Source organism: Saimiri boliviensis, chromosome 10, assembly GCF_048565385.1.
Source record: "Saimiri boliviensis isolate mSaiBol1 chromosome 10, mSaiBol1.pri, whole genome shotgun sequence".
Classification (NCBI taxonomy): domain Eukaryota; kingdom Metazoa; phylum Chordata; class Mammalia; order Primates; family Cebidae; genus Saimiri; species Saimiri boliviensis.
In genome coordinates this window covers 22,823,415-22,842,598 of record NC_133458.1, presented here as the reverse complement: position 1 = coordinate 22,842,598, position 19,184 = coordinate 22,823,415, and the positions used below count along the sequence as shown (strand labels likewise).

At 40.7% G+C, this 19,184-nt stretch overlaps 1 protein-coding gene and 1 long non-coding RNA gene across 3 annotated transcripts in view; one reads left to right on the top strand and one right to left on the bottom strand.

Moving 5' to 3' along the window:
- The window catches only part of LOC141580040 (uncharacterized), a 148,809-nt gene extending 144,666 nt beyond the window's left edge, over positions 1–4,143 (bottom strand). Inside the window, exon 1 of the long non-coding RNA XR_012512029.1 lies at positions 3,991–4,143. This is a non-coding gene — a long non-coding RNA (uncharacterized LOC141580040). The remainder of the gene's footprint in view (positions 1–3,990) is intronic.
- Positions 4,144–4,347: 204 nt separating this feature from the next.
- The window catches only part of BPGM (bisphosphoglycerate mutase), a 32,844-nt gene continuing 18,007 nt past the window's right edge, over positions 4,348–19,184 (top strand). The window contains exon 1 of one of the 2 annotated variants that reach the window (XM_010342918.3): positions 4,348–4,480. The gene's annotated coding sequence lies outside the window, so the exon portion shown is untranslated. Of the gene's footprint in view, positions 4,481–16,122; positions 16,172–19,184 lie in introns of those variants that run through there. The other variant, XM_074379044.1, reaches the window with a different exon arrangement.

Genomic DNA, 19,184 nt, shown 5'->3' with positions numbered 1-19,184 from the left:
GCATGAAAATGGACTAATGTACACTCCGATTTCCATCCACTATCCCCTCCATACCACCTCCCCATCCTGGTTCCTCAGCTAAACATCTTTTCTTCAGGTTAAATAACAGAAAACCCTGTGTAGACAAAGGGTAAGAGGAAACACTTCAGTAGCTATCAGGCTACTATCTTCACCTTTCTTAGCTCTGTAATATCAGAGCATAAAGAATTCCTGGCAACTTTATCAGTCTCCTTGAAGAAAGACTTGAGCCAGTAGGCATTGCCATTGGTACAGTAGACATTCCTGGAGCACTGTCATTTAGAGAAAGCAGCAGCCCATTTAAATCACTGAATCTTTTTAAGAAACTGAAACAAGTTCAATACTGAAGACTAGAGGACTGGTTGGACTGTGAGACATACCACCAGAATGCACATTTGTGTAGTGGAATTATACACTGAAGAAAAATATTAAATGACATTGGGACATGTTCATAACAAATGAAGTAAAAAAGATTGCCACAAAACAGCATGTATGCAAAGATTTCAGTTTTTTTTTTAAGTACTTGATTTATGGGAAAAATAGGATACACAAAGTGTTAAAAATAAATTCTGGAGGGTAGGATTATAGGTATTTTTAAGTTTCTGCTTTTCTAAACCTTATACGACATTTTAAAACACATTTAAAATAAATGTAAGATTTTAAAAAACTCCACAGGGGAGAATTTGTGTTTACCACCACAGAAACAACAAGCATTTAAAGAAACATGGATTTTTCCTTAGTGGAGCAGAGAATTTGTAAAAGAGGAAAGCACCTCTCTCGATTCCTAATGTTTCCCCTCTTTTTCCCCTATCCTTGTCCCAGATTTGAAAGTAGGTGGGAAAAAATCAACCTGGCTCTTTTCCTACCCCAAGGTGCTCACTCAGTGTTGAGTCTTACTCTAGGTGAATTTCACATAGTTTAGGCTTCCCAATACCAGAGGTTCCTGGCTCTGCCACTGGGTCTGTACCCTCTCTAGGTAGCTGCAAGATGGCTGGGGAAATCCCAGTCTCATGTCCTCTGCAAGAGTCCAGGTCTCCACTTGAGTGGAGAACAGGAAAAAGAGGCAAGCACAATGCCAAGACTTTACTGAGTTCTTTGCATAAGAATACTTGTAAGTAGTTACAATGCTTTACATTTATCATTACCATAATTATTAAGAATAATAACTACCATTTATGAAACGGTTTCCATGTGCCAGGCACACACTACATTATCCCATTTAATTTTCACATTGGCCATTTAGGTATTCTCTCTATTTCACAGATAAAGACACTGAGGCTGAGGCCAAGCATTTGCCTAAGTTCCCAGTGCTGGAAAGCTGCAGATGTAAGGTGCTTCAAAGATTGCAAAGCTATTCCAAAACTGCCTCCAAAATTCTTCACACTATTCTGTGAGGAAGATGAGGATTCTAAGTTTTAACTTTTGAAAGAAAGGGACAGACTTTGAGGTCCCTTCTGAGAAGTCTGCATGGCTGATCCATAACAGTATTTCCAGTTTTTAGTTTCAGTAAAGGGAGTCTTGTACTTAGGGTAGGTCAATGATGAGGGCCACACATAGGTCTATTATACTAGGTTACGGGAGACAAATTTTAACCTGACCCTTAAGTAAGTAGGGTACAGTTGGAGACTAAACACTGGCAGCAAATAACCAACTCATGGTGTGTCCTGATACTGTGAAGAAAGGGAGACCTTCCTGTACCTGGGATATAGAACTAGCTAACTCCAGAGTTTGCTCGATGGAGGGACCAATGGTTCTGCTAGGCAAGCAAAAGGCAGAATAGCTGAGGTCTGTGGATGATGTTTAGATGGACAGTGGACCAATTCAGCCATACCTGGAAAAGGCTAGAGGCTCTGTGCACCTAACTGTGAAATTATTTTGACAAGGTATGTATGTTATCAATAAAATAGTTTATTCAGGTCACAAGGAAGATAATTTTCCACTAAAACTCCAAGTATCATATGGGTTAATAATGACTTGATAAACACTTCTAACAAAAAGGAAAACAAATAGACAACATAGCTGTAATAATTTATTGCTTTTCATTTTCTGTTTGGATCAAAGTGAGACTATACCAAAAGTTGATGACACTGAATTATTTTCATAGTGTCTATATCACCTACTGTGTCAGAATTGAATTCCTCATGATTGGCCCTCAATTTAAGTGAATATTAAAATTAATCTTAATTTTTGAAAAATACATCGCTTTTCCAGTAAGGAGGAGAAGGCAGCAGGAAGAGGAAGCATTTTTCCATAATTATATCCATTAGCAACCTTGGGTCCTAGTCCAAGATCTGTCCCCAACCAAGTAATTCTAAGCACATCACTTAAGCTTCACTTTCTTTATCTGTACAACAAGGAGCTAGAGTTTAATTTCCAAAGCCCTGTCAAGAACTAAGTTTGTATAAGTTAATATTCTTTGGAGTTCATCTTTGCCTTAAGTGGGGTTGTGATCATCTCTGTCAACCACGACCTCATTATTTAAAAATTCATGAGGGAGACAGCTCACTGAAGAGACCAGGACACACGGTTCAGGATAAGATACTGTAACTTAATTAAGTATGGAGAACAGTCTTGCAAAAAAGCAATGGTGACTCCTGAAAGTCTGTTAGTCTCTGTGCATATATGTCTTAACGAAGACCATGCTTGCTTCTGATGAAAATTTGCTTTTAATTCCTTCTTGACAGAATCATTGATAAAACTACTTCCATCTTATATCAAAATGACTTATTCATAAGCCAAATACTTCTGTGAATGATTCTTAAAGGCAGGTGATGTTTGATATTAAGGTTTTATGTGACAAGCTAGCATTCCAGGCGTATCCATAACAACAGTACACTTAAATCCAATTAAGAGGTGCCCTTAAGTCCAAGCTAAGTATCCCTAAATGCCAAATGCCACAAGACACTGCCACTTGGCAATGACTGTCTTTAGCCTCCAGAGTATGGATGGTGATGGTGGGCACTCTGAGTAGAAGCTTTATTACACTGCAGTAAAACAGTTTTTTCCTTACTTTGTCCTCACCTGATACTGAGAAAAGAGCAAGAGGGCAAATGTCTATGATTTGGAAGCTGCCTCCTCCAGCTGTTCTGGCCTCAACTCTAGTTAATCTTGTGTAAGTTAAATTCTAACTATCTCTAGATGGGACCTATCATCTGCTGGGACCTGTCAAGCCTTGATTAGTGCCCGCCCAGAAGTAAAGTTCTGTTCTTTGATATCCCAGGAGGAACTGCCATGCTCTAAGATGGATAATCAGAAACAGAACTGGCTACAATTGGGTCTTAATGAGTTCAATACTCAGTGTGTCACAGTTTCAAATGTGGAAGCATTATCTTTTCAAATGTATGTATAATTATTTTGAGGACTTGCTTGCCTGTCGCAAACCTCCTGGACTTGTTAGGAGGATGAAACAGGAAAAACTCACAGGAGGCCACGAAACATTACGTAGGACAGTTTCTGAGTTGAGAAGGGAATCTCCCACTTGGTCCGGCAAACATACTATTCCTTATCTTTCTCGCCCACCCACAAATTCTAACACATAGGCTTCAAAACCCTGTGTGGTAGTTCAAGCCTGCTTAGAAGCTTATAAGGCTTCGTGCCAGGTTTCGGGTGTTTTCATAACGATTTCTCTTGTTCAGTCATTGTCGCCTCCAAATTTGTCATTCTCTCTCATTCCACTCCGGCCTCCCATCCTTTGTGCAATAAGCTTTTAGGGCGTTCCACTCAACACTTTTCTTCCCCACCTAAAATTCCCCACTGTCGGCAAACCGCCTAAGGGGAGTCCCTATAAAAGCGGTAAGAGAAAGCAAGGATGCGTTACTGCCTATCATCTGGACACTTTAAAGGCATTTGTTTTAATCGCGACTTAAGACTTTCAACCACGAGTATTCGTGCGAAGGGAGCTTCTGGGAGGACAGCCCGGCTTCGTCCTCAGGTTTCAATCCCTAAATTTCCCATGAGTAAAAGAAACATCACCTCATCTCTTCCAAGAGTCCGCTGACGCCTCTCTTCACCCGTAGGTGTTTCTCTTAAGTCGCGAAAGCTTTCTAGAACCTCAAACCGCTAAGACGCTCCCCGTACCAGAAGCTTTACTCTGGCCCCAGCAACGCTTCGGGATTTGCTTTTCTACTTCCCTAGGCCCAAGCCCGCCCATTGGCGTCAAAACCAACTTTTTACTGGTTCAGGTACGTGCTCGTCTCTGCAGCGAACCAATCAGAACCCCACTTCTTACCCCTGGGATTTGGTAAACGGAAGAGACCTCTCCGGTCCCGGGAGTAGGCGGGACTATAGATGAGTGACAGTTCGACATTCCAATAGGCAGAGCCCTCGGACCTGCCCGCATTTGGCTCAGGGTCTAGAAAAGAGCGTTGATGCCGGCGGCCGCGATGAGTCCTAGGAGGCGCTGGCACCTCGGCGGTCCGGAGGAGCGGCGGCTGCTGCTGCTGCTGCTGGTGCCTCTTTGCAGGTGAGTGATTTTGTTTTAGAAAATGTTGCGAACGCTTCCATTTTTTTTTTTTTTTAGTGATGCGATGTTTTATTTTTGAGTGCAGGGAAGGTCAGTTTCTTTACTTCCCCCGGTTTAGTCGTTGGTGGGAGTCTGGTGCCCACTCCACCCCTCAAGCCGCGACCCTCACGTATCGCCCTGGTCCCCTCTCCCTTGTCCCTTTCTCAGAATGAGCCTCTCAGGCAGTCACAGTTCTGTCAGCTGAGAGGAAGAGCCCGCCTTGGTCGTGCTGTCCTTATGGCAAGAATAAATAGAAGTTGGTAGGAAAATAAACCCCTCTCTCCTGGACGTCTGAGGCACCGTGCGGCAGAGACTCCAATAGTAAGATCCCCTGGAAGGAAGCAGGGCGATGCCGCTGTCTTTAGTGCTCTGGCAGACCTGGCCCTATCATTTTGTGTAGTAGACAGAAAAACTCGAATGGCGTGAAAAGAGAAGGAGGTGAATAAGCATACGTGCAATGCTTTCATGTGCCACTGTTATCCGGAGCCAAACCTTCAGTTCTTAGAACCACTAGAAATAAAAACCTAAGTGTATTTTCTTCTTTTTTAAGGGACTGGGGCTGGTATTATACTAGACAAGGTCAATGAAATGCGTAATTGCAGTTAAGTTCACAGTTAAGCTTTCAAGGATAGTTGGTTGTTAGCTAACTTATTATTATAACGCCCATTCCCCTACTGCCTCCCTTCCAAATTACGGAAGATCTTTAGCTTGTGAGTGGTACTAGAACGTTAGCTGACTAAATGCAGACTCTTTCCAAGGCGGGGAAAAATCAAAAGCTAAATTTCATCTGTGCGTACTAAAGTTTTTTTTTTTTTTTATCGTGAAAGCAGAACTCATGTCAATGTGTCTCTAATTTTATTTTATTTTTTGAGGCGGAGTCTTGCCCTGTCGCCCAGGCTGGAGTGACTGCAATGGTTCGATCTTGTCTCACTGCAACCTCCGCCTCCCGGGTTCAAGCGATTCTCCTGCTTCAGCCTCCCAAGTAGTTGGGATTACAACCATAGGCCACCACCTTGTAACTTCCATTCCTCTACTACTTCCCTTCCAAATTATGGAAGATCTTTAGCTTGTGAGTAGTACTAGAATGTTAGCTGACTAAATGCAGACTCTGAAAGAAGGGGGAAATCAAAAGCTAAATTCACCTGTAGGTAGTAAAGTTTTTTATAGTGAAAGCAGAACTCACGTCAATTTGTCTCTTATTTTTTTATTTTTATTTTTTTGAGACAGAGTCTCGCTCCGTTGCCCAGGCTGGAGTGACTGCAGTGGCTCCATCTTGGCTCACTGCAACCTCTGCCTCCTGGGTTCAAGCGATTCTCCTGCCTCAGCCTCCCAAGTAGCCGGGATTACAAGCATAGGCCACCACGCCCAGTTTTTTTTTGTATTTTTAGTATAGACGGGGTTTCACCATGTTGGCCACACTGGTCTTGAACTCCTGACCTCAGGTGATCTGCCTGCCTTGGCCTCCCAAAGTGCTGGGATTACAGGTGTGAGCCACTGTGCCTGGCCTTGCCGTTTATTTTAAAACTGCCTCCCATGAGTCCAGGGAATAGCTGTTAGCCATCTTTGTATTCCAGTAGTACCTCATACACCTTAGATGGTCCCCAGTTGGTGGTGGACTTTAGAGAAGCATAATTCAAACAATGTCATAGTGGAAGGAGCTCTGAGTTAGAAGTCAAGAACCTTGGCTTTAGGCCTGAAGCTGCTGCTATTTGTGTGATCTTAAACAAATCATTTCAACTGTGACTCTTAATTTTTGCATTTTTTTTTTTTTTTTGAGGCAGGGTCTCGCTCTGTTGCCCAGGCTTTAGTGCAGTGGCATGATCTCTGCTCACTGCAACCTCCGCTTCTCCCTCCTGGGCTCAAGCAATCCTCCCACCTCAACTTTTGCATCTTTAGAAAGCAGATGTTGCATTAAATTGTATCTGAGATATAAACTCTGTATTAAAAGTCTGTTTTAAAGTAAAAATGATTAGTACGTAAGTAGAATCTCATTGCAGTAAATTCGGTATCATCCATTAGCAAGTAAAAGTTCCCAGCTTCAAGGATATATTCTTGTTTTTTAATTTTTGTGGGTACATGGTAGGTATATATATTTTCAGGTTACATCAGATATTTCGACATAGTCATGCAATGCGTAATCACATCAGAGTATATAGGGTAGCTGTCACCTTAAGTACTTATCCTTTGTGTTTCAGACAATCCAATTATACTCTTAGTTATTTTAAATTTATAATTAAATTATTTTTTACTATAGTCACCCTGTTGTGCTAGCAAATACTAGGTCTTATTTATCTTCCTATTTTTGTACCTATAACAAGGATATATTCTTTTGTGTTCATGTTTAGACCAAACCAGATTATCGTAGAAAATTTGGAGCATACAGACGTATGATGTGGCAGAAAATGTCACTTTTAATCCTGTCACTCAGAAGCAACCACTGCTAGTGTTTGGGTAGAGCTTTTAGTCTTTCTTCCTCTTTTGCCTTCTGTGGTTGGTTGAGATTAAGAGATACATTTTAAGTAATGACTGATGCATCTAAATTCACCTGACCTTCATCTTTGTGTGTCTGCTGCCTGGAGAACAGAGGTCACAAAAATGTTTGAACCAAATGGTTTCTTGAAACATCCTTGGTATGAAATCTGATACAAAAGATGTTTATGGCCGGGCGCGGTGGCTCAAGCCTGTAATCCCAGCACTTTGGGAGGCCGAGGCGGGTGGATCACGAGGTCAAGAGATCGAGACCATCCTGCTCAGCAAGGTGAAACCTCGTCTCTACTAAAAATACAAAAAGTTAGCTGGGCATGGTGGTGCGTGCCTGTAATCCCAGCTACTCAGGAGGCTGAGGCAGGAGAATTGCCTGAACCCAGGAGGCGGAGGTTGCGGTGAGCCGAGATCGCGCCATTGCACTCCAGCCTGGGTAACAAGAGCGAAACTCCGCCTCAAAAACAAAACAAAACAAAACAAAACAAAAGATGTTTATATGGGTGGCAAGACAAAAGAGGACAAAAAGTATTACTTAATAACAAAACTCTTTTGCTGAAGCTTGGCCACAAATATGAGGAAAACATACTTTATATTATAAATCAAATGTTAACCACTTCACTAAAGCATTTGGATTGCGGAATATTCGTACTTGGTAAGCTTCTAAGACTATCTTCCCATCACCTTCCATCCTCCTTCCACCACCTAATTAAGCATCTCTTCTCTAACTCCTCCCTTCATTTTATTTTATTCCCAGCTTTTACTTTTGCTCATATCATCGGCAAAGTAGGATTGCCTTGATGGGCCTGAGATCTGTGCCGTTATTTATGAGTTAGTCAAAGTGTGCTCCATTCTGCCTCTCACTTTTTGGTAGAGTGCTTCACCTTAATCTCATTTCATCTTCCTAATAGCCCCCCTGAGAACATTAGTTTCATTATCCTTATCTTTATAGACATGGAACCTGAGGTACAAAGAATTTAAATAACTGTTTTTAAGATCACATTGTCAGTAAGTAGCAGAGCTGGGCTCATATTTAGGTTATTTTACTTTAGACTTTCGGGATTTGGTGAAGCTACTACCCTGGGGAAGACAATGACCAGAGACAGGAAGGAGGAGTCATGAGGGGGTGTTGTGGACAACAGTGATGGCTTGCAGGCTGGAAATGCAGCATGCCCTGAGGAAATGCACATCTCATTACACATATATCTCTTCCCTGTCAGTAGGGGGTCTACCTGGTATGGTTTGTTATTCTCGTAACATGCAATCAGTAGAAAATATTAGTAGATGGAAGATTGGTGAATGAGAGGGTTTTAGTGTCTGGAAAACACCTGTGAGTGGTAACATTTGCTCCTGGTAAAAAGATGTTCTTGTAACTGCAGGTACAGATGAAAAAGTTTCCACAATCCTTTAGGAAAAGTAATAGATCATGGAACACTTTTAGGTACAGTTGTGTTTGAACTTCTAATATTGAACTCTATTTGGGGGAAGGCACAGTTTGTTAAGGCATTAAAAGCCATAAGAAACGGAGCCCTAGATTTCATTTCCCTTGAGAACTGTTGCTTTTTAATTCGTTAGAGACATGGTTCTTTTTCTCTGTCCTCAAATGATAGCCAATAGATGGGCTCATTTTCTATGAAGTTTGATTCCTAATGCAGTGGAATTGCATTAAAAGTTGCTCAAAGCCATACAGTAAGGATTTGGACCAAGGAAAATGTCATCTGAGTGTCTAGGGTAGCAATTGACTATTAAATATATTTAAATGTGAGCTTTGAGTCTAAGTGATTCTCGGTCTATTTGTCTTACTGTATATTACTTCAACATTATATTGCTGATCAAATTTCTTGCTCACATTTTGGAAATACAAGAAAAACTAAGTTTTTAAGTTGGACTTTACCCTGTAGTTTGCCCTACTTATTCATGAGTTGTACCACTAGGTTCTTAGGCATTATTAATTTTCAAACTCTTGAGGAAGGGAGGAAGCAAAGTTTCAGGAGTGTTAGTCTGGAAGGCAAGATGAGCCTCAGTTTTGGGAGTACTTATAACAGAGGAGCCTCATATGAGAGAAATATGATGTGAAATTATATTTCACATAATTTCATATGTGGAATTATATAGTATAATGAAGAGCAGGAGTAGGAAGCAGCCCGAAGATGATCCTGCTACATTTGCTGAAAGTACTTGGGGATCTCAAAAATATTAGAGGAGTAACCTTAGTAAATGCTGTGCCTTGTAAGTACATCATTCCTCTGTCTGCTCTTTCTGTCTTGCCAAAAGAATGCTAATCTTGAATCATAATTTTGCATTTCAATTTTATGGTAGCATTTATGGAAAGAATATTATTTGCTTCATAGCTAACTTAGATGGAATTTCTATACATTTATAGTGAAAGGTCTTTGAAAGTTATAAATCACCTGCAAAGTGTGTTCTTTGAATCATCGATTTGTTTATTGTCAGGGCAATTACACAGCACCTACTCCTGAGCAAGTGTACATTCACCTGAAGTGTGAGACACTATAGGATAATTTATGAAGGTGTCTAATGGGGTAAAGTATGTCAAAATGACAGACGACATTTTTGAAGGAGGTTAACAGGATGAATTCTATAGTTTTCCCCTATAGTTCTGTCTTGAACCCATTCCTAAATAATTCAGTTAAGCAAAAGTCAAGTACTCAGACTGATTTAAGTGTACACAGTATTATCTTCTATGAGGAATAAAAGCAATTATGAATGGGATTCTATTACTCAAGGCACTTGCTGTTCTGGCCAAGAATAAAATCTAGTGATTTCATAATGGGATCATTCAATGACAGGATGCTTAGTTAAAGGTTAAAAATGCTGATGTTGCTGGGTGTGGTGGCATGTGCCTGTGGTCCCAGCTACTTGGGAGGCTGAGGCTGGAAGATCACTTGAGCCCAGGAATGCTGGGCTATAGTGCGCTATGCCCATCAGGTGTCCGCAGTAAGTATGGCATCAATATGGTGACCTCCCAGGAGCGGGGGACCATAAGGTTGCCTAAGGAGGGGTGAACTGGCCCAGGTCAGAAATGGAGCAGGTCAAAATCCCATGCTGATCAGTAGTGGGATCGTGCCTGTCAATAGCCACTGCACTCCAGCCTGGGCAACATAGCGAGACCCTGTCTCAAAAAAAAAAAAAAATACTGATGTCATTAATAGTTCTGAGTGTGGGATCTGGCCAGGCCAATATCAACATATTGAGGCCTTCTGGCCTACTACCTTTTTAAAAATTTTGCATTTTAAATTATGGATGCATAATAATTGTATATATTAATGGGTATATGTGATATTTTGATACAGCTATACAATATGTAGTGATCAAATCAGGGTAATTGAGGTATCTATTACTCATGGATTTATCTATTTTTGTGTTAGGAATATTCTAATTCCGTTACTTTAAAAATATAAATTATTAACTATTATCACTCTATTGTGCTACTGAATACTAGATCTTATTCATTCTAACTATAGTTGCCTCTGGCAACCATAATTCTGCTATCTCCATGCATTCAATTTTCAAAATTTTTAGCTCCCACATGTGAGTGAAAACATGTGAAGTTTGTTTCTCCATGTCTGGCTTATTTCACCTAACCTTATACCCTCCAGTTCAATTCATGTTCAATCAATGTTGTTGTGAGTGACAACAGGATTTCATTCGTTTTCTGGCTGAGTAATATTCCACTATATATATGTGCCACATTTTCTCTATCCATTCATCTGTTGATGGGCACTTAGGTTGCTTCCATATCTTTGCTATTGTGAATAGTGCTGCAGTAAACATAGTGTGCAGATTATCTCTTCAGTATACTTATTTCCTTTCTTTTGGATGCATACCCAGCTCTGGGCTTGCTGGATCTTATGTCTACCACCTGTTTTTGAACAGCCCACAAACTATACATGGGTTTTACATGTAAAATGTTTGAAATAAATTAATATTTCAAGTGCATGAAAATTATATGAGATTCTAATTTCAGTGTCCACACTTAAAGTTTTATTAAAACAGATTTATTCATTTATGTATTGTGTATGGTGGCTTTCAGCTGCAATGGCATAATTAGACAATTGTACATAATTATGGCAGAGACTGATATATCCCAGAAAGCCTAACAAATTTGCCATTTGGTCCTTTACAGAAAAAGTTGCTAACATGTGAGCTAAGCAACAGTGTCTTTCACATTTATCTCCTTCGTCTCACCTAAACAGCTATTGTCCTGGTCCAGATCTTCATTCTGTGTTACCAGAATTAATGCAAAAACCCCTCAGCTAGTGTTCATACTCCTGGGTTTTCCTGTGTATCTGTGTGTATATTAATTGCTGCCTGATCCTGCTAAAATGGATGCTATTAAACTTTTAATGATATCCCAGTATGTATAGAAAAACCTACATGCTTTGGCACAGACCTTTTTTGGGTCACTATTTGGTCTTATCTTTTTAGGCTAGTCTCCTCCTACTTCTTTGTTATACCCTATACTTAGAATGGCCATATAGTTTTCCAAATAGGACACTCAAGTGTGAAAGTGGCCCTAGTAGTAATTATATTGGGGAAACAGGCCTAAGGCAATATTGTTCTGTAATAATGATGCATGTGCATCTTTCTCCTAACTACCCTCTCTGTTCTGACCTTGCCAAAAGAATGCTAATCTTGAACCATAACTTCAATTTTATGGTGGCATTTATGGAAAGAATATTTTTTGCCTATTAGGCGAATCACGCTACATTGTTACTCTGGCTATAATCTGAGAAGTTTGAATGGGCTCACCATTTTCCATATGCACCTGTTTCTTTGCTTTCATGCTCTGTTCCCCTAGGTTTGGAATTCCTTTACATTTTTCTGTAAATCTGAACCTTACCTTTCCAAATCCAGCTTAAACAGTATTGTGGCAACAAAGAGTTACTCAGAAATAATCTCTCCCTTCCCACCTCCCTTTTATGAATGAAGTGCTTTCTCATGGTGTGAATTACTTTGAGCCTTAGACACACACACACATACACACACACACACACACACACACACACACACACACACGCTCTCTCTCTCTCTCTCTGAAGACATAATTCTTGTTGGATTACATATTTTTCATAGGCCTCGCATTGGGCCATGCTTAAATAGGATCCTCAAAATGTTTGAAGAATGAATTCATTGATCAGGCTGGAGGCACTCAGTATTGGGGGCTTTCAATTTATGAGTCATCCATTTTAATATGATTAAAGCAGTGAGAAAAGAGTTTCCAAGAACGGAAGACTGAGCCTTAGGTTTCAATGTGACAGTGTAGCAAAATGATTAAGGGTGTAGACAGAGACTTTTTAAGACTGAATTCCAGCTCTGCCATTTACAACCTCTGTTATCTTGGGCAATTTAACCTCTCCTCCTGTTTCTTCATCTGTAAAATGGGAGTAATCATAGTACCCACTCCATGGAATGGAGGTTAAAGATTCAAACAGCGCCAAGTAACACTGAAGTAATATTCATAGGTAAGCACTCTGTGAATGTTGGCTACAGTGACTAATATAATCATTTTCATGGTACTCTTACTGGTGGGTAAGAAAATGCAGAGACCCAAGACCAAGATGTAACCGTGGAAGAACTGAAGGAAATGCTGCAACAAAATCTTAGTGGGTTTTTTTTTTCCTTGATGGAAGTAGTCTGTTTTAGAGAAGTCCTGAGAGAAGATGATCTCTACTTAGTAAGAAGTAACTAATCTGCAGTCTTTTGAAAAACCATTTCAGTAGAGTGGGCAAGGCACAAGTTAGGTGTCGGGAAACTAAAAAAGGAATGGCTAGAAGGACAAATGGCCAAGAGGAAGGGGAGGGAGGAGAAGATACAGAGTTGTGTAAAAGATGTTTGCTTAGTAAACTTTTTCTTCAAGCCAGATCACACTTTAAAAAGGAAGACACCCTGGGGGGTAATTTAATAACCTGTGTGTTCTTTTTTTGACATGAAGTAAATTATTGATTAAAATCAGTACTTAATTTAAGTGCCAGGAACTTTTGCTATGGGATAAATGAGAAACCATATCAGGTTGGTGAGTTTTTATGAAAAACAAAACAAAACAAAAATAAATCTTGAGGTTGAAAAGGAATGGTTTTTAATTTGGGATGGGGAATATATATTCTTATATTCCTCTTTATAAGTTGGGGCAACTATTGCCTGGCTTGCTTTGCACCTTGAGGTTTTTCTCAAGAGTAGTAATAAGCTGAGCCCTCCTTCATGCTCACCTTGTTCACTTGCATTTGAAGAAATGGCTGGCTGGGTTTGGAAGGACAAGTTGGGACCGGAGATGCCCCTGTGAAATGAAGCCAAGTGAGCCACGATCCTCAAACCACGGCTCTAATATCTCCAGTGGTGAGGAAGAAAGAACACAGGGATTGGAGGCAGAAGACCGGGGTTGCAGTTCCAGTTTGCCATTTACTGGCCATATGTTTTTGAATAAGTAAATCGGAATCTTTATTTTTTTTTGTGGCAATTATGGCCATCCATGAACATACAAAATTTACAGTACAAAAGTACAAGGTACAAAACTATACTGGGTAATTATCCTTGGCTCCTATTTTGACAGAAATGCACTGGAATTCTTAAAGCTTCCTAACATCTTGGCCCTGCCAACTGACTGTTTTTACTGTGGCAGTTACCACTAAAACTCTCAAGGCTTAGTCTCATGAACACAATCCAGTCATTTCTGTCTGACTGATTCAGTCAGCACACCTACTGAGTGCCTCATATGTGCCAAGTGATGAGCTAGGTTCTAGAGATACAGCAGTAAGACCTACCTTGATGCAGCTGACACTCTTACAGGGCACATAGCCATTGAACAGATAATATATCTCAAGGGATCCATCACAAGTGCACCAAATGTGGTTAAGTGGGATGCTACAAGAGTAGGTCAGACCTCAGCAGGTCTGACCTACTTCCTAGTGAGTGAAGAGGAAGGGAGAGAAGTCTGTCTAAAGCAGATGTTCTCAAAACATGGTCCTTGGACCAGACATGTCACCATCACCCTGAGGACTTACTAGAAATGTGTATTCATAGTCCCACCCCAGACCTACTAAATCAAGCTCTGGAAGTGGGGCCAAGCAATCTGTTTAATGTGATTTTGATGCACATTAAGGTTTGAGAACCACTGGCCTAGAGGAAATAACGTTTAAGCTGAGCTCTAAAGCTGTACAATCTAGTATTATAGCTACTGGTCACATGTGGCTATAGAACACTTGAATTGTGGCTGGATCACATTGAGATGTGCTTTCATTATAAAATACACACCCGATTCCAAAGACCTACTATGAATAAAAGAATGTAAACTGGCTTATTAATATTTTTTGTATGGATCATGTGTTAGAATTGTATTAGTCCGTTCTTTTGCTGCTAATAAAGACATATCTGAGACTGGGTAATTTATAAAGGAAAAAGGTTTAATTGACTCACAGTTCCACATGGCTGGAGAGGCCTCAGGACACTTACAATCATGGTGGAAGGGGAAGCAAACATGTCCTTCTTCACATGGTGGCAGCAAGGAGAAGTATAAGTGAAGTAGGGCAAAGCCCTTTATAAAACCGTCAGGTCTCATGAGAACTCACTTTCTGTCATGAGAACAGCATGAGAGTAACTGCCCCCATGAATCACTTACCTCCCACTGGGTCCCTCCCATGACACATGGGGATTATGGGAACTACAATTCAAGATGAGATTTGACTGGGGACACAAAGCCAAATGATATCATTCCACTCTGACCCCTCACAAATCTCATTTCCTTACATTTCAAAACATAATCATGCCCTTTCCAACATTCCCCCAGTCTTAGCTCCTTCCAGCATTAACCCAAAAGTCCAAATCCAAAGTCTCATCTGAGACAAGGCAAGCTCCTTCTGCCTGTGAGCCTGGAAAATTGAAAGCAAGTTAGTCATTTCCTAGATAACAGTGGGGGTATAGGCATTGGGTAAATACACCTGTTCCAAATGGGAGAAAATGGGCAAAACAAAGGGGCTACAGCAGGCCCCATGCAGGCAGTCGTTAGACCTTGAAGTTCCAAAAGGATCTCCTTTGACTCCAAGTCTGAATGACAGTTTTTGGACCTATAGGATTAAATAAAATATTACCGTTTATTCTACCTATTTCTTTTTACTTTTTCATGTGGCTTGTAGAAAAATTAAAACTCCACTGTGACTTGCATTATATCTTGATTGGATACAACTATCTAAAGGATGACTAAAGCTTAACCTAAAGCAGGGTGGGACTGAAGCGGCAATGGAGAGAAGAGATGAAGGGTGAGTGTGCTGCATGGGGTACAGTGTGTGCGAAACTACTGAGGCAAAAAAGAACCTGACATGCTCAAGGAAATAAAACCAAAGCCTTGCAGGTCACATTAAGGATTCTGAACATTTTCCTAAGACCAACAGGAAGAATTGAGGGTTGAAAATAAAATGCTTAATTTTCAGGGAGTTTAATTATTAGTTTCCAGTTAATAAATGAGGGTAAGCGAACTTCAACTGAATATAGCAAGACTTTCAACTTTGAAGCTCCCCAGCTCCCCAGGATGGTAGGGGAGGGGAGGGGCTGTTTGGGCAGCAGGGGAAGCAGGACGCTGCCCATCACCTGACCCAAACCCTAGTGTATGAGGCATGAGCACCCCCCACTAGAGAGAGAAGCAGTGTCACGTGGGAGGAGGTAGTTTTCAGTTCAGTTCTTTTTCAGCTCAGTTGACGCTCAAAGCGGAGTGGGAATTTGAGGACAGCTAGGAACTTGGCAGGGCACCAGCAAATGGTTTGGTGAGGGAGGGCTATGAAGGTGGTCAGGGAGAAGGAAGCCCGGAGCATTATGGGGATTGGCAGGTCTGTGCTTTGAAAGGCTGTGTTGGACAATAATAGAGGAAAGCTGGTTAAGTGGCCTGGATGCTTGGGTTCTGACTGTGTCCTGGGGTATGGTGGCTGCCCCATTTGTCTATGGCCTAGAGGAAGTTTCTGTTTAAGTCAGTGGTCATAAGCTAGCCACTGTGATCTAGCCTGCAGAAGAAATTTTTTGTTTCACTCACATTTTACAAATGTATATTAGTTGCTCATATTTAAATCAGATATCAGATTAAAATACATGTTTTCTTTTTTTTAATTGGAAGATCTAGAAACCCCAATTGCTCAGTATCACACGGCAGTGGGCTGGAGCTAAGTAGTGAGTACTCCTTTTATTATTTATATGAATTTTTAGGAGCTTTTGAAATGATTGTTTTAGCTTTTTTTAAAAAAGACATTTATTTACTCAAAGATTCTCTATGGTCTGACTCTAGGTCTTACATTTGCCCTAGTCTTTGGTGTCAGCAATCCCATCTTCTTTTTATTTTCAGAAAAGTTCTAAGAATGGTGGTGTTGACTCAATGAGATGAGGATATGAGAAAATGTTTACTGTTTATGCAAGAGTTGCCTCAGTCCCAGAAGCATTCATGTTCCTTGCAGTTTACTGTTGACATTACTCCCCATAGTCCAGCTGTACTCTGCTTCACACAGCTGCGTGGCCATGGTAGGCATCTGAGTTTGCAATCCATGCCTTCAACTTTAAATCACACTGGCTACGGCGTTGTGTGTTTCTTGGTAAACATTGGGTAAATCAGCTCTAGTGGATGTTGATTGAAGTTTTCAGGTTTGCAAACTAATCCTCAGCAGCTTCTTCATAAATATCCAGCAGTTAGTTAAGTGGGAAAAGTCTGTTGATAGTACCAGGGAGGAGAGAGGAAAGTGACCTTTTGTTTATCTGAGATAGACATACTCGAATTGGTACTTTATTATATATTCACTTGTGTGAGTGTATTCCTGTGCGTCAGAGTAAGGGAAGGATATGTATTTGCATAGTTTTTGTGACTGAAATACGATTCCTCTGTTCTGGGGTGTGTGTGTATTTTTTTCAGTAAAAAGAAAACAGATTTTTTTTTTTAATGCAGCAAACAAATATGGGTCAGTAAGGTACCACAAAGCTTGGTGGTGGGTGCCTGAATGTCCATATTACTATTGCTACATATTTGTTGTCCCCTTGACATAGTTTATAATCAAAAGATGGTGGAAAGGTACTTCTGGCTACAAAATTTGTCTAACCATACCCTTCTTTAGCTGAAGAGAGAACAGCTTCATTAGCTTATGGAGGCTTCTCACTTGACAAGATAAACTAAGAGTGAAAGTAGAGGAACGGTTGATAGCTTCTTTTTTCTCCATCCTCCTTTGCCACTACCACTAATAAAACATAATAATAAATGGTTACAAAGGGTGGATACAGTTTTTGATGGAGCTGAGGCTTCTAAACTACTTGGTGGATTGGGACTTTGTAAAGAAACAATGCAAAATATCTTCCATTTGCAAATTAACACACACACACACCACCCTCCGTATGTGTGAATTCATCACTTGGTCTCTTGCAGGTGAGGGACTCTGAGGCTTGAACTTTGTTAGATTCCTTATTAATCTGCCCCTGGGCATAGGCAGTCACCTGGAAAAACACTGCTTAGATAACCTTTTGTTCCCTTCTCTGTTCTGCCACCCTGATGCCCCTTCTAGCCTATGGACAGAGACATTGGGCTCCCTCCCTGGGAATTCTCAGCTCTGTGGGATGCTTTCTCCTGGGTCCTAAGCCCAAGCACTTCTGGTTCCCCAGCATTTCCCTGCTCCGCATGCACTGCAGCCTGGTACTTAACAACAAAGGAAAATTATCATCCTAACTGCTGTAGCCTTTCGTTTACAGTCATGCACCACATAATGATGTTTCAGTCAAGCATGGATCGCAATGATAGTGGCCCCGTAAGATGGTGATGGAGCATATATAGAAGTCTGATATGTGGCACCTGGCACTGACATTGCAGATCAAGTAGGGAAAATGATTGATATTCAGTAATTGTGCTGGGATACTTGGTTTCCCATATGAAAAAAACATACATAAGTAAATATATATATGTCATCTAGGTTTGTGCAAGTACATTTTATGTTGTTTGCATGACAAAATCACCTTATGATTTATTTGCCAGAACATATTCCCTTCATTAAGCAACACATGACTGTACTTGCCGATCACCTCAATTGGATTTCTTCCCTTAAGTCCTCTGTTTGCCTTCCATTGAAATATATAGCCTTATTTTAAAGACTGTTCTCCCTTAAGAATCTCTAGGATTACTAAAGAAAGGTAGAAACTAGATCTAGATTCCAATTAACTTTGCCATTGATTGTTATTTAACTGTGGGTGACTCACAGTTTAAGTGGGACAGAAAATCTCCAGTTAATGGTAGTTGCCAAGGGTGGCAGAAGACCAGGCTGTGGTGCTCGTATAATCTTTACAACCCAGTGTGCAAAACACTGGAGCAGAGATGGAGAGGCTGGGCGTGTAAACCAAGCATGTGTCAGTGCCACAAGGAGAGTGAAGGCGGGCTGAACAGCCATGTCATCAGAGTCTCCCAGGACAGAGTAGGCCCAGCAGATCTTCAGGCCAGCGGCTTAACTGTAAGAAATTCAGCATAGCTTGAGAGTTGCCCGTCTCCTTTTACTAGATTCTCCCCCTTCTAAGATGTAGCTGGTGTGTGTAGGATATCTGGAGAGGAGGCGGGGCCTCTTTATCAGTGTGGTTCCTCTCACTCCTGCAGACCAGATCTGTTTGTACAGGCAGCATCCCTCAGCTGCTTGCATTTGATAGCTTGTTTTGCGTCCGGATTTATTCCTGCTGAAAACTCTGTCTTGAGGCAGGTGCGAGATTATTTAGGTGCACACCATATTTGGTGTTAATGTCTCTTTAAATCATTTTAATGCTGTTTGAATATTGAACCAATGTGTTTTATATATCTTAGATTTTCTTGTGTGTAATGTAGTCTGTGGCATTGAAGAGCTGGTTGTCACCAGCCAGTGATACATACCAGATACATACGGTGCTGCATTGAAATAACATGTTTAATAACTTCTATAATAAGAATGTGAGACTGGTAAATACTTCTTTTTCCACCACAGGAAAACAAAGTGAAAAGGATGCCTTCAGTATAGAGTCAGCTGCTGGGAGGCTGGGAATTCCCAGCTACTAGTCATTCTTTCAGATGCCTGTAACTCGTTCTATTGAATCCTTTCTACTGTAAGCATAAATTGCCTTTGTATCTGGCAGAAACACAGCATGCCATTAGAATGAAGTGTTTTGTTATTTTATATCACACAATTATCATACTATA